The sequence below is a fragment of the Stomoxys calcitrans genome, chromosome 3 (assembly GCF_963082655.1).
Source record: "Stomoxys calcitrans chromosome 3, idStoCalc2.1, whole genome shotgun sequence".
Classification (NCBI taxonomy): domain Eukaryota; kingdom Metazoa; phylum Arthropoda; class Insecta; order Diptera; family Muscidae; genus Stomoxys; species Stomoxys calcitrans.
Window position 1 is genome coordinate 93,194,109 of NC_081554.1, and position 14,834 is coordinate 93,208,942.

At 40.4% G+C, this 14,834-nt stretch overlaps 1 protein-coding gene across 5 annotated transcripts in view; it reads left to right on the forward strand.

The window, feature by feature from the left end:
• Window positions 1–14,834, forward strand: part of LOC106084088 (P protein) — a 251,127-nt gene that overhangs the window by 169,016 nt on the left and 67,277 nt on the right. The gene's annotated exons all lie outside the window — the stretch shown is intronic.

Consider the following 14,834-nt stretch of genomic DNA (forward strand, 5'->3'; position numbering starts at 1 on the left):
TGACTTCTTACAACTGTGTTAAGTATAGTTTAGATTGGTCCATAACCTGATATAGCTGCATTATAAACCGATCTTGAATCTTGACTGCTTGAGCCACTAGAGGACACAATTCTTATTCGATTTGGCTGAAATTTAGCATGACGTGTTTTGTGGTGACTTCTAACAACTGTGCAAATATGGTTCAAACCGATCCGTAACCTGATATAGCTGATATTTAAACCGATCTGGGATCTCAACTTCTTGAGCCTCCAGAGGGTGTAATTATTATCCAGTTTGGGTAAATTTTTGTACAACATGACCTTCAACATATATGCCAAATATGGTCCGAATCGATCTGTAGCCTGATACAGCTCCCATATAAACCGCAATTCTTACTCGAATTGACTGAAATTTTACGCAGTGTCTTCTACTATGGTCTCCAACATTTAAATTAATTATGGTCCAAATCGGAGCATAACTTGGTATAGCTCCAATATTATAGCAATTGTTTTCTTTTATCGTTTGTTTGCGTAAAAAGAGATATTGGGAAAAGTACCCGACAAATGCGATCTATGGTGGAGGGTATATAAGATTCGGCCCGGCCGAACTTAGCACGCTTTTACTTGTTACTTCTAGAGCCTTTGCTAGCGTATTTATCACCCAATTTTTCAAAACTTTCCGCTACGCTTTCTTCTGCGACTTCCATAAAAGATACTAATTTTGGTCGATATCGGTACAGTTTTGGATATACAATAGCTCCCATATATATGTAAGTTTGATTTGGACTAGCATGGCAATAATTTGGTCATTTGCTAACTGATACACACGAAAATTGGCTCAAAGAATTCACTGATGACTTTCGATGCTGCTATAAAATTAATTAGAAATTCAGAAATTTATATTTAAATTTTAAGAAGTTAAGCTAGAGGTCTTCATATTTGTTTATTTATTCGATATTTCACACATCCGTTGGCGAGCATTTTCAAGAAAATTACAATGAGAGTAACAAAGAAGTCAAAAACAAAACTTAAAAGCTATGCAACCATCTTCACTGGCAGTTGTTTGTTTTGTCACTCGGTTTTCACTTTAAGATTCTTTGTCAGCGAATTTCTTACAAGATTTTCTCTAACGATTGCACATTCATTTAGTAATTTGTTATAACAAATCATTACAAAATGTGGCACAAAGGTTTCTGTTATAACTCTGTTGACTGACTGATGATGAGAAATTTGTTAAGTTTTTCCCGATTTTCACAAACAAGCCATCCTTTGGATACCGCTGATTACTGAACAGTAGGTGGTTTCTGAAGCGCCGTCCACCAGAATACAATACCATATCGCATTATAGGTCAGACAACAGCAGTATAAACCCAGGGCATGGCACGCTGATTAAATCCCCAACTTTTGCCAATGCTCTCTTGCAGGTGTATAGGGCAAGAATTGGCAATCTTGCCCTTTCCAAAATGTTTGATTTAAAGTTCAATTTCCTGTCGAGCAAAACACCAAGGTACTTTGTGCTTTCATTAAATGAAACATTCTCTCCTTCTAAGGAGACAGCTGCCACTGTTCTCTCTTTCCAAGGAGACAGCTGCCACTTGTATCGCCTGTTGAAAAGAACAATTGCCGTCCTATACGGATTTACATCAAGACCACATTCGGTTGCCCACATCGCCGTCGTATGTAGAGCTTACTGAAGTATATATCTAAGAGTGCTTGGAAATCTTCCTTAACCTCAATAGCCATGTCTTCAGCATACGCGACCACTTTTACACCATTTTCTTCCAGAGACAATAATATATTGTTAATGACTATATTCCAAGGCAGAGGAGACAGTACACCTCGTCTAGTTGTTCCCCTACATCTTTTTATATCCACAGATCGCAAGCCTGCTGTAACGCATCTTTTAGTAAGTAAGTTATTAAAAAACTTTATTAGGGTAACTTTGATGTCTAGAAACTTCAGCTCCTTCACGATTGACGTAGGTTTTACATTATTGAAAGCACCTTCAATATCAAGAAATGCTATTCTAATAAATATTCCATGTAAACGGCTTGGTCGTGGAGTGCTGTTTCAGTGGACTAGCCCCAGCAAGTTGTTGGCGAGACAGGCACAATTCGTAAACGATTTGGCACAAATTTTTCCCAATTCCTTCTCTTATTAGCTTCAACATCAACGCAAGTATAGTCTTAATCGGTACATAAATTGATATAGCTCCGATATAAACCTGATTATAGTTCTTGAGACCATAGAGTGTTCAATTCATATGCGATTCGGAAATTTTTAAGAATGACTTACCCTATTACCTCCATGATCCATGTCAAATACGCCCCGGATCGATTCAAGCGAACTTAATACGCTTTTATTTGTTATACCCTCCACCATAGGATGGGGTATACTAATTTCGTCATTCTGTTTGTAACACCTCGAAATATGCGTCTGAGACCCCATAAAGTATATATATTCTGATCGCCATGTCATTTTAAGTCGATCTAGCGATGTCCGTCCGTCTGTCTGTCGAAAGCACGCTAACTTTCGAAGGAGTAAAACTAGCCGCTTGAAATTTTGCACAAATACTTTTTATTAGTGTAGGTCGCTTGGTTTTGTAAATGGGCCAAATCGGTCCATGTTTTGATATAGCTGCCATATAAACCGATCTTGGATCTTGACTTCTTGAGCCTCTAGAGGGCACAAATCTCGTCCGATTTGACTGAAATTGTGCACGTAGTGTTTTGGGACCACTTCCAACAACTGCGATAAGTATGGTCCAATTAGATCCATGTTTTGGTATAGCTGCCATATAAACCGATCTGGGATCTTGACATCTTGAGCCAATAGAGCGCGCAATTCTCTTCCGATTTGGCTGAAATTTTGCATGAAGCGTTTTGTTCTTCACCTCTTCACAAAAACACAAATTGTAAACCTGGACATTGTTCTGCACGATTTATATTTGCTGTTTTTTCTTACTCCTTTCCAGCGCAAATCAAATGTTTTGTATAGAATTTCGTCACAAAGGTGTACTGTATAGTTATCGATAATATGCGATAACAGATAATAATAAGCGATTAAACGTGATTTACACTTTATTGTACTAAAATAAAGCACCGCAATTATCTACTTGGTTGGGCACTACTGTGGCATATGTGCCCATCCTCTTTTTCCACCGATTCTCAATCATTTTATTTCCTGGTCGCCTTTCTAAACAAAACAAACGGAAGAATCGATGATGATTGATATTGAATGGTGGACATGGGCAAACAATGAACGCATGCCATGGGCTTTCAATGTCATTAACATTGCGGCAGTTGGCCGAACTGCTGTTGCTGCTGCCACAGACAACACTTGGGCGAAACACTTATACTTGCCCACATCCACTAAAACTCGGTCACGTTTGTATGGATGAGTGTTTTTGGATTTTCGTTTTTGTTGATTTTGGATAGGAGGGTTTTATGCTTTCACACCATGCCGCTGAATTAGTTTTGACATTTCCAGCTATCGATGGAATAGTGCATCTTGTCGCCAGGGGGGTTTATGGTGATGGTAAAATGGTTCGGATTATTGCAAATATCCCTCTAATTCTGTATTCCATTAAAGTGGGATTCACTTTACTGGTACATACTTGCAACGTGAGTGGTTTTAAACCAAGAACTATAATCAAACTGAAAATCCAACGCAACAAGTGTAAAGGAATTTTACACCAGTTACGAACTTTTAGAAGAAAAAAGTGAGAACTAAGGGTTTTGACAATTAAATACCTTATGTAGAAGTGTTACGAAGTGTTAAAACTTTTTTGATTTTGACTCGTTGAATCTCTTATATCCTTCACCATGAAACGCTGGTCAAAATTCTCTTAAAGATATACATAGGAAGAAGAGATGAGATACGAATGAATATGCCTTGTAGAAGGAGCAGTTGACATGAAATGTTACACTGGTATATCTGTCAGACTAGAAATGACAGCTATATGACATTCGTTTTATTGACAGCAATATAATGAGATGCGAATAAAACGAAAAAAAAAACAAAAGCATTCGTGTGATTCGATGATCATCCGAATGGGACCTACATATCTATAATGGAAACATTTGTCAACCGATCCTCTCGAAATGTGTCACATAATATACTACTAGCTGTATCCGGCCCGCTCTGCTGCGCCTTTATTAGCACCACACGAAAAATAAGTTTCTTACTTACTACCATATGTATCTCACCAGTACAATTTGTTTATCTACTACCAAATACCTATTGAACGCCATATAGCCATGATTGAAAGCAACCTACTATCACTTGAACCTGATTTGTATACCATATTCGTGGTCTACTCCCGAATAAATTTTTATTTGAGTCCCATATTATCATGTTCGTCTAATATGCCCACTTAGGACGGTTTTGGAGCGGCCGTCTTGGTAACTACACCCAATTTGGAATATTCGATAATCATACTCGTACTCTACTCTCAAATACCTTTCATTAGATTCCCATATTGTATCGATCGTTCCATTTCGGGGCGGTTTTGAGCTTGCGACGGCTCCCTAGAACTTGGATCCAATATTTAATATCCTATTCATACTTTACTTCCGAATACCTTCCATTGGACTCCGATGTTGTCCCGATCGGTTCACTTTTTATTTTGGACTGTACTCTTGGGGCGGCGCTCTCGCTACTTGGATCTAGTTTTTGACACCATATTCGTATTTTACTCTTGAAAACCTTTCATTTGAGTCCCATATTGTCCCGATCGGTCCACTTTGATTTAAGACAGTACTTGTGACGGTTTGGGGCTTGGGACGGCTCCTAGGTACTTGAACTCAATTACCGATCAGTTTACTTTTGATTTTAGGCACTACTTTTGGGGCTGTTTTGGTCTTGGGGCGGTTCCCTAGATACTTGGATCAAATTTAAAATATCATATTCATAACCTACTCCCTAATACCTTTCATTGGAGTCCTATATTGTCCCGATAGATTAACTCTGTTTTTTGGGCGGTACTATTGAGGCGAAATCCTAGGTACTTGGATCCAATTTTTGACACCATATTCGTATTCTACTCCCGAAATCCTTCTATTTGAGTCCCATATTCCATTCCATATTCGGTCCACTTTTATTTCTGACAGTACTTTTGGGGCGGTTTTGGGCTTAGGATGGCTTCTTAGGTACTTGGACTCAATTTTAAATGCCATATTCATACTCTAATCTCAAATACCTTTCATTTGAATCCCATATTGTCCCAATCGGTCCACTTTTGATTTTGGACGGTTTTGGGCCTCACACCCAGAGAAAAGTTGATACGAAACGTGCTCATTTCAGTACCGGTATTGACCAGTACCGGTATTGATAGTAAAGCAACACCGTATGGTGCAAAAACAATACCGGGTGGTATGGATGAAACTTAAAATGGTTAGTACCGTTTGGTACTAGCCTTATTACCGAACTGGTATTAGTTTTTATACCAATCTGTTATTGGTTTTAGCTCCAGTCCATTATTGTTTTTAGTACCAAACCATTATTGATTATTCCACTACCTAATGAACCAAAACAACAACAAAAAACCATTGAAAATAATTGTATTCTAATTTTATTTCGATTATTTATGTTAATAGTTACAAAAAGTAATGTTACACCCTGACCAACTTCAATTCTTTGTATTCAACAATTGATTCCATATCCATTCATTCTCAGAAGTGGTTTTCATATGAATACACCAACACAGCATCGTTTTCCACCCAAGAGACTATCATGTACTATTTCTATTTTTATGTACTACTTCAGTTTCTATTTTTCTGTACTACTTCAGTTTTCACCGCTTTCGAGTATCTGAACAGGTTTTTATGCACTCAAAAATGTATTAAAACATTTTATTTATTTATTTATTTTTAACAAATATTTTGTAATGGCGTCAATATTTTAAGTACAAAACAAATAAGACGCCGTCAATTTTCATTACAATCCTTTGTCTGGTATTGAATTGTTACCAAATGGTACTATAAAATTCGAACCTGAGCGCATGGATCAGCGGCGAGAGCCTTTGCCGTTTTCTGGCGTTCGAAGCCATCAATATAACTTCCAACAGATGCACAGAATCATGTGTATCACGGAAGTAGTGTAATTGCCACAAAAAAATAAAAGTCTGTCATTATACAAAAACACATGCATTGAGAAAAAGTACAGCTAATAGACAGGGTTGTCGAGCGTGATTAGTGTGGTAATTGTGTCATAGATGCGATTTCGCAGTTAATACGACTCAAATGCAACATACCAACGCACGGCCCTTGAAGTCATCACACCTAATATGGTTGAAAAGTCTTCTAACCATAGACGAGACGCGTACCTTAGTGGTTGCTGTGTGTTGCTATCTTTGGTTTCCTTTTCCATTTGCAATCTCCGATTATTGAGCTCGTCTTGGCTCGTCTCGTCTTGTAAAATTTAATAATCTACGCCCTAACAGGCAAAAAGCTTAAAAAATGAAAAAATTCGGCAAAGCCCGGCCGGGATTCGAACCTGGGCGCACGGAGCGGCTCCCGCCGTTACCGTTTTCTGGCGTTCGAAGCCATCAATACAACTTCCAACAGATGCACAGAATCATGTGTATCACGGAAGTAGTGTAATTGCCACAGAAAAAAGTCTGTCGTTACACAAAAACACATGCATTGGGAAAAAGTACAGCTAATAGACAATGTTGTCGAGCGTGGTTTATGTGGTAATTGTATCATAGATGCGATTTCGTAATTAATTCGATTCCAATGCAACATACCAACGCACGGCCCGTGAAGCCATTATACCTAATATGGTTGAAAAGCCTTCTATGCATTGAGCTCGTCTCGAAAGGGAGACAAACAAAAAAAGTACCAAAAATCTTTGCCAAGGACGCGATCAAAATAATACCAAGCGGTATTGACAAAATATCGTTATTTTTCTATCAGTGCATATTCGTATTAATCTCCTTAATACCTTTCCTGTTCTATGTCCTGCTGGGGGCTTTTGGGGGGTGGAGAGGCACCTCAGACACCAGGGAATACATTTTTACGCCAAATGTGTACTCTACTATTAGGTACCTTTCATTTGATATATATATCGCCCAAAGCAGTAAAAGTGTCCTGTTGGGTGGTGTTTTTTGGCTTGGGGGACCCCCGCCCCCCAGGTTAACTGACCTTAAAGTTTTAAACCAATTTCGTGTTTTTGGGTCGCCATAGGGTGGAATATAAAATTTCTCTAAAATCGGTGCACCCATCTCCGATCTGACGTTTTTGAAAATGGGAGTAATGGGGAGGGTCCGAAAATTATTCGTCATTTGTAAGCCGATTCTCACGAAATTTTGCACGAGCGGTTCTCTTATAAGTTTCGATATCAGTTTAGGTTTAGATATAGCTCCCAAAGATATGTTCGTCCAATTTGGACTAAAATTGAAATTATGTCGGCATTTGTAAACAGATTCTCACGAAATTTAGCAAGAGGGATTCTCTTATAAGTTTCGACCTTATCTGTGAATTTCAAAGAAATCGATTCAGTTTTAGAAATAGCTCACAAAGATATATTCGTCCGATATTGACTGAAATTGCAATTATATCGTCATTTGTAAACCGATTCTCACGAAATTTTGATAGAGGGACTCTCTTATAGAAATCGGTTCGGGTTTAGATATTGCAAATGCAAATTTTGCACATAAACATTCCACTAAGGAACAGGGACAAACTTCTCACATATCAATGAGTGCAGTCCGATTCAAGTTTTAAGCTCAATGATAAGGGGCCTCCTATTTAAGCCCAAGTCCGAACGGCGTACCGCAGTGCGACACCTCTTTGGAGAGAAGTTTCACATGGCAAAGTACCTCACAAATGTTGCCAGCATTAGGAGGGGAAAACCACCGATGACTATTTTTCCTGATGGTCTTGCCAAGATTCGAACCCAGGCGTTCAGCGTCATAGGCGGACATGCTAACCTCTGCGCTACGGTGGCCTCCATATAGATATAGCTCCCATATATATGGTCGTCCGATTTGGACTTGTATTGCAATAATTTGGCCATTTGTCAACCGATCCACACGAAAATGAGCACAAAAGTTTCCCTTATGACTCCAGGTATTGCTGTTGAATTCAATAGAAATCGGTTCAGATTAAGATACAGCTCCCATATATATTTCCGTCCGATTTTGAATAATACTCAATAACCGATCTTCACAAAATTTGGCACTAAGGTTTCTCCTATAACTCTTCTGATGACTTATAAATTTCATAGAAATTTGTTCAGTTTTAGATATACCTCCTAGATGCATCTCCCGATTTTCACTTTTAAGGCCGTTGTTAACCCATGATCTTTTCAAAAATTTGCACAACGTTTTACTCTATGGCTCCTACAATTTGTACGGATTTTGATCGAAATTCTACATATCAAATTTAAGCAAATTTTAAATTCGATGACTTAGCCTGCATATCCAATTTGGTGTAGGGTATCAGAAGGTCGGCTTCGCCCGACTTTAGCCAGTCCTTTCTTGTTATAAATAGATTATATTTTTGATAGGTACGAGCATATGTAATTTTTGACACGTTTTCTAAATAAATATTCTAAACTAAAATGTCTTTTGAATCTTCCATTAAGCCTTGTCGTAATTTCTCAATGCGTAAAAAATGTTTACTCGCTTGTTGTCCGGACTCATTGCGAACATCCTAAGCACCTTGGATTCCGGTTACTTTTGCGGGTGCACGTTTAGCAAGCGGATATCAATTTACCTGTAATTGAGGTTTGCGATTCTGGTTTCTTTATTTTTCTCCAGATTAAATTGAAATTTATTTGTTTTGGAACACTTGAGCACTTGTTCAGCACAGCCGATCATTTAACGTTGAAATGGATCCCACATAATCACATGGCAGGCTAATAAAAAATTCAATAAAAAAGAAACGTGCAAAATGGCAAATGCCTGCCTTTATTTTGCGCGCCAATGACATGGACGTACTGAATCGATTACTTTCGCAGGTGATATCCAGCTTCGTGTCGGCTAAATATTTATATTGAATTGTTTGTAAACAACTTTTTTTATGAACTAACAATTTGGTGATAACAAAACAAAACACCATAGCGGTTAACCGAAAGGTGGTTGATCGAATGCAAATACAAAATGAGCCTAGCTAAGCCAAGAAAAGGATATCTTTGGTTAAAATAATCGCATGAGAAATTAAGGATTCCATGGAAATGTACATACAAAATAAAAGAAAGTTATCAAATACGAAGGGTGTTCAATAAATTATGATTATGATTAAAGGAGATTCAACTCTGTACCTTCAGGGACAAGAGTTTCAATTTAAAATCCCTTTTGCCGTTGAAACCAATTAGCTAGTATCGATTTAAATTGACAAAATGTCTTTGACCGGTCATATTGTGAGAAAGGGGGATTTGTGACTTCAGAATATCCACTAGACTCTTACATGCAGTGATTTTTTTTTTTTTTTTGCATATAGAGAAACCCATAACCATTGCTTTATCCCATTACAATCCCATGGCAGCCGGTTGTACGCACCAGATAGACCCGATGGAACCCTCGTCGGCAAGGGCTACCCCCTCTGTGTACGTGTTCATCTTTTTTCGTAGTGGGAGAGGCACATTCCGGAGTGATTTGTGACTTCAGAATATCCACTAGACTCTTACATGCAGTGATTTTTTTTTTTTTGCATATAGAGAAACCCATAACCATTGCTTTATCCCATTACAATCCCATGGCAGCCGGTTGTACGCACCGGATAGACCCGATGAAACCCTCGTGGGCAAGGGCTACCCCCTCAGTGTACGTGTTCGTCTTTTTTCGTAGTGGGAGAGGCACATTCCGGAGTGCCTTCTCCGCACGCTTCTGGTCTGTGCCGGAATTGAAAAGAACCCCGGACCCTGGTTCTGTTCGGTTTGCCAGAACCACCTCCATCATCGGTCGGTGTCGGTGAGATGTTACCGGTGCATGGAGTGGGTGCATTTCCGATCGTGATCTGGCCTCACTTCACTACGGGAGTATAGTCATACTGGATATGTCGCAAGGTGCTGTGCGAACATAGTCAGCAGTGGGTCACAAGCGTCGTCGTCGTCGCCTTCTTCGTCCTCGTCGCTGGACTATGTGACCCCACCGACTTCTCCCGTACAGTAACATACGCAACGGCAGCACCCAGCCCAAATATTGCCAGGCCAGTGCCGGGAAATGTATCATTTTTGCAACTAAACTGCAACGGTCTCCGTGGCAAGATCGATGAGATTGTGGATTTCATGAGTCGGAAAGAAATATTGGTCGCAGCGATCCAGGAGACCAACACCTGTAGCTTTCACAGATGTCACGGATACAATGTGCTACGCAAGGATCGCTCAAGGAATGGAGGTGGGGGATTGGCCTTCGTGATACACCATTCCGACCCATCTCGCCTGCGCCTAGCGCTAGTGACTCCTACATGGAGTGCATTGGGATAGCAGTCAGGTCCGGTACTGCCGAGAAATAGAGCTATACAACGTGTACATACCGCCGGTTGGTAGCTGTGTCCCGATTAAAGGCCAAGCTTACAACCCCGACATAAGTGGGTTACTATCTGGCCATAATCGTTTGGTTCTAGGGGACTCTAACGCGCATCACACTTGATGGCATTCTCCTCTAGGTAACGGCCAGCGTGGCATAGCTTTGGTAGAGCAGATTGAAAGCTCCACGTTTTGCCCAGTAAATGAGGTTGCCCCCACTAGGATTACGAGGAGGTGCAGCAGCTAGCCAGACATTTCCATTGCATCCTCTGATCTCCTGAGTGACGTATTCTGTCAAGCCGTCATCTCTTTGGGTTCAGACCACCTCCCCATAACTCTCACCATCGACCGACCACTCGACTTCATAACCTCTGAGCGTCGGACGTTTTTCAATCAAAAGAAGGCCGATTGGGCTGGCTTCAGAGAGTATACCAATCGCCGCTTCAGTGAACTGCCACCCCACTCGGATGTGCTAGTGACCGAGAGGAAATTTCGAGACATCATTAACGCAGCAGCCGGTCGAATACCCCAAATGCGGCCCAATTTCCCGGCGCAGGCAGTGGTACTCGCAGACGAGCGTGGTGGGATTCGTTGTATGGACCCCACTAAACCCAGAATTAGCGAGCTGAATCTGGAAATAAACAGGTCAATGAACATAAGCGGAATTTGTGGCTGGAACACTTGGAGCAATGTAACTTAGACACCGATGTAGGCAAGCTGTGGTCTACTATTAAATCACTTTCGAACCCCGGTAGACGGGATGACAGGACCTCAGTCACTTTTGGCGAAATAACCCTGAGTGATCCTAAGAGATGCGCCAGGTTGTTTAACTGTCAATTTATTGTGCATGCCGAGAGTGACAGGGCAAGGAGGAGAGCTATTCGTAGCATTCGTGGTCTACGAGCCGATGATCAGCCATCACAATTTATCGTGGTCGAAGTTACGAATGTCATCCGTGGCGCCAAATCATCGAAGACGTTGGGCCCCAACGAAATCTCTACATTGATGTTGAAGAATCTGGATTCACCTGGAGTTGAGTACCTTACCCCTGTCCTCAACCTGTCTTTGAACACTTTTATAGTTCCCGATGTCTGAAAAATGATCCCGCTACTGAAGCCTGGAAAGGACCCGAGTTTGGCAGAGTCGTACAGACCGATCTCCCTTCTCTCACCAGTAGCAAAGACGCTTGAGGCATTGCTCCTCCCGAGCCTCTTAGGAGAATTTCCATTCGCTGCCCCCCAGCCATTGTACACATCTGCGATAGATTAAACGTCTACCTCAGCGAACTTGCCTCATATTTCGCTGCAAGAAATCTGAATATATCTGCCACCAAATCTTCAGCCACATTGTTCACTACAAATACGCGTGAGGCGAATACTCAGCTGACTGTGATGGTCGATGGAGAAATAATTCCGACCATCAAGTGTCCAAAATACCTGGCGTCACATTTGACAGCTCTTACACATTCTCTCCACATGCCACAGCAATCTGCGATAAAGTCAAAAGTAGAAACAAGGTCCTCAAGTCACTTGCTGGACGCAGACAAAGAAATTTTGTTGTCCACGTACAAAGCAACTGGCCGGTCCCTGGTAAGTTATGCAGCGCCAGTGTGGTCTCGTCAACTTTGTGGCACGCAGTGGAATAATATTCAGATCTGTAAGAATGCCGCCGTCCGTCAAATGTAGCACCATATTTTGGGACACTTGATGGTCGGAATCGTAACTTCATCGCCTTTCACATTTAGCTCCATTCAGCTCATTATTCACCTCACGTGTACTTGTAGGGACCAATGTGGCTGGAGTTTTTTGTGGTTTACCCTATCACAGATGCCAACAGTCTGTTGGGGCCTGATGCCATGAACGTACAATCGTTCACATATGATACAATATTAATGGCATCTGGAGGAGTGCAATAGAGGATCACGCCTTGGGGAACTCCCTGTTCGATTTCGATTTTTTATCTGTAAATTTCGATTTTTTATCTGTAAATTCTATAAACGATTGGCACCCAGACAGATAATTTGTGACCCAGCGTTTTAGGCCTGGCTGGAGGGACGTGTTGGAAATGCCCTCAATTAGTTTGACATGGCTAACCGTTTCAAATGCTTTCGATAGGTAAAGTGCCACGAGGACCGTCCTTTCACATGGACTCCCATGCTGAAAAAAGGAAGAACATGTGAACCCAAGCAGCAGCCTCTGGACGACGAAGCGTTCCATCGTGTCAATCCGGTACACAGAACCAGCCTGGCTGGAAGGACGTGTTGGAAATGCCCTCAATTAGTTTGACAAGGCTGACCGTTTCAAATGCTTTCGATAGGTAAAGTGCCACGTGGTCCGATGTGGAACGATTTTGCCACTTGTGTCGAGTTGACAAATACAATCCCTAACACTAACAATAATAGCATACTGCAAGCAGCGTTAGCAAGCGTTGTTTCTTAATTTAGCAATCATATACTGCACTCAACTGAACTTAACCAAAAACAAGTAAAAGCGCATTAGGTTCGGCCGCGCATTTGACACTTTCTGTGAATGACTTTTCCAAATATATAGAAGATAGATCTATAGATACAAATAGACCATATTTGTCATGACTATTAGAAGTCTTAGAGGCTCAAGAATACCAACAATTTAGCAAAGCAGTACTCTAAACAAAAATGTAACTGGCCACAGCATCATATCATAAAATAATAACTATTGTAAAGGGTGATTTTTTGAGGTTAGGATTTTCATGCATTAGTATTTGACAGATCACGTGGGATTTCAGACATGGTGTCAAAGAGAAAGATGCTCAGTATGCTTTGACATTTCATCATGAATAGACTTACTAACGAGCAACGCTTGCAAATCATTTTCAGTGAATGGGCCCTAGAAAAGTTGGCAGAAAATCCGCTTTTTTATCGACAAATTTTGTTCAGCGATGAGGCTCATTTCTGGTTGAATGGCTACGTAAATAAGCAAAATTGCCGCATTTGGAGTGAAGAGCAACCAGAAGCCGTTCAAGAACTGCCCATGCATCCCGAAAAATGCACTGTTTGGTGTGGTTTGTACGCTGGTGGAATCATTGGACCGTATTTTTTCAAAGATGCTGTTGGACGCAACGTTACGGTGAATGAACACATTTCGAACCGAACACTGATTTTGGTAATAAAATTCAATGATTTGCAAGCGTTGCTCGTTAGTAAGTCTATTCATGATGAAATGTCAAAGCATACTGAGCATCTTTCTCTTTGACACCATGTCTGAAATCCCACGTGATCTGTCAAATACTAATGCATGAAAATCCTAACCTCAAAAAAATCACCCTTTAGAAGCTTTCCTAATGAGGATGAGATTGCGAAGACCCAAACTTATTTGCATTTCTGTGTTTTCAAAGGTAGAAGTATTAAAACCGCATAAGCATTAAATCAACCAACATGGTCATAGATCAATGTGCAAATCGCATTGCACAACATCGTCATAAATATTGGGTTGCCCAAAAAGTAATTGCGGATTTTTTAAAAGAAAGTAAATGCATTTTTAATAAAATTTATAATGAACTTTAATCAAATATACTTTTTTACACTTTTTTTCTAAAGCAAGCTAAAAGTAACAGCTGATAACTGACAGAAGAAAGTATGCAATAACAGAGTCACATGCTGTGAAAAAATTTGTCAACGCCGACTATATGAAAAATCCGCAATTACTTTTTGGGCAACCCAATATATCAAACACAATTCCCCCGAAATAAGCATTAATGACAAACGCAACCAGACTGGAGCATAAGCGGAAATACCGCTGGCAGAAAATGTGATAATGGTATCCAAGGAAATTATTCGGTCCAAACCCCGCAATTCTGCATCTACTGTCATCATTGCCCGCTGTCAACAAACAAACCGACAGTCATGCTTCAAAGATAGCGCAAATCAAAAATGAAATAATCCCCCATCGAGAGCTACTGAGAGAGAGTAACAGCACTTTTCAGGAATGATAAATGAGGTTGGCAAAATGGTATTAAAACATATTAAAAATGTACTTTTTGTAGGCAAAAGGTACCAATTTTTTACTCTACACTGTCATCTTCTTATAAATAACAAATAAAAGCGTGCTAAGTTCGGCCGGGCCCAATCTTATATACCCTTCACCATGGATCGCATTTGTCGAGTTCTATGCGCGTAATCTCTTTTTAGGCAAACAAAGAATATTGAATAAGAACTGTTATGCTCTTGGAGCTATATCAAGTAATAGTCCGATTTGGACCATAAATGAATGCTGAACATTGTAAAAGTCATTGCGTAATATTTCAGTTCATTCGGTTAAGAATTGCGCCTTGTAGGGGCTCAAGAAGAAAAATCGGGAGATAGGTTTATATGGGAGCTGTATCATGCTATAGATGGAATCAGACCAT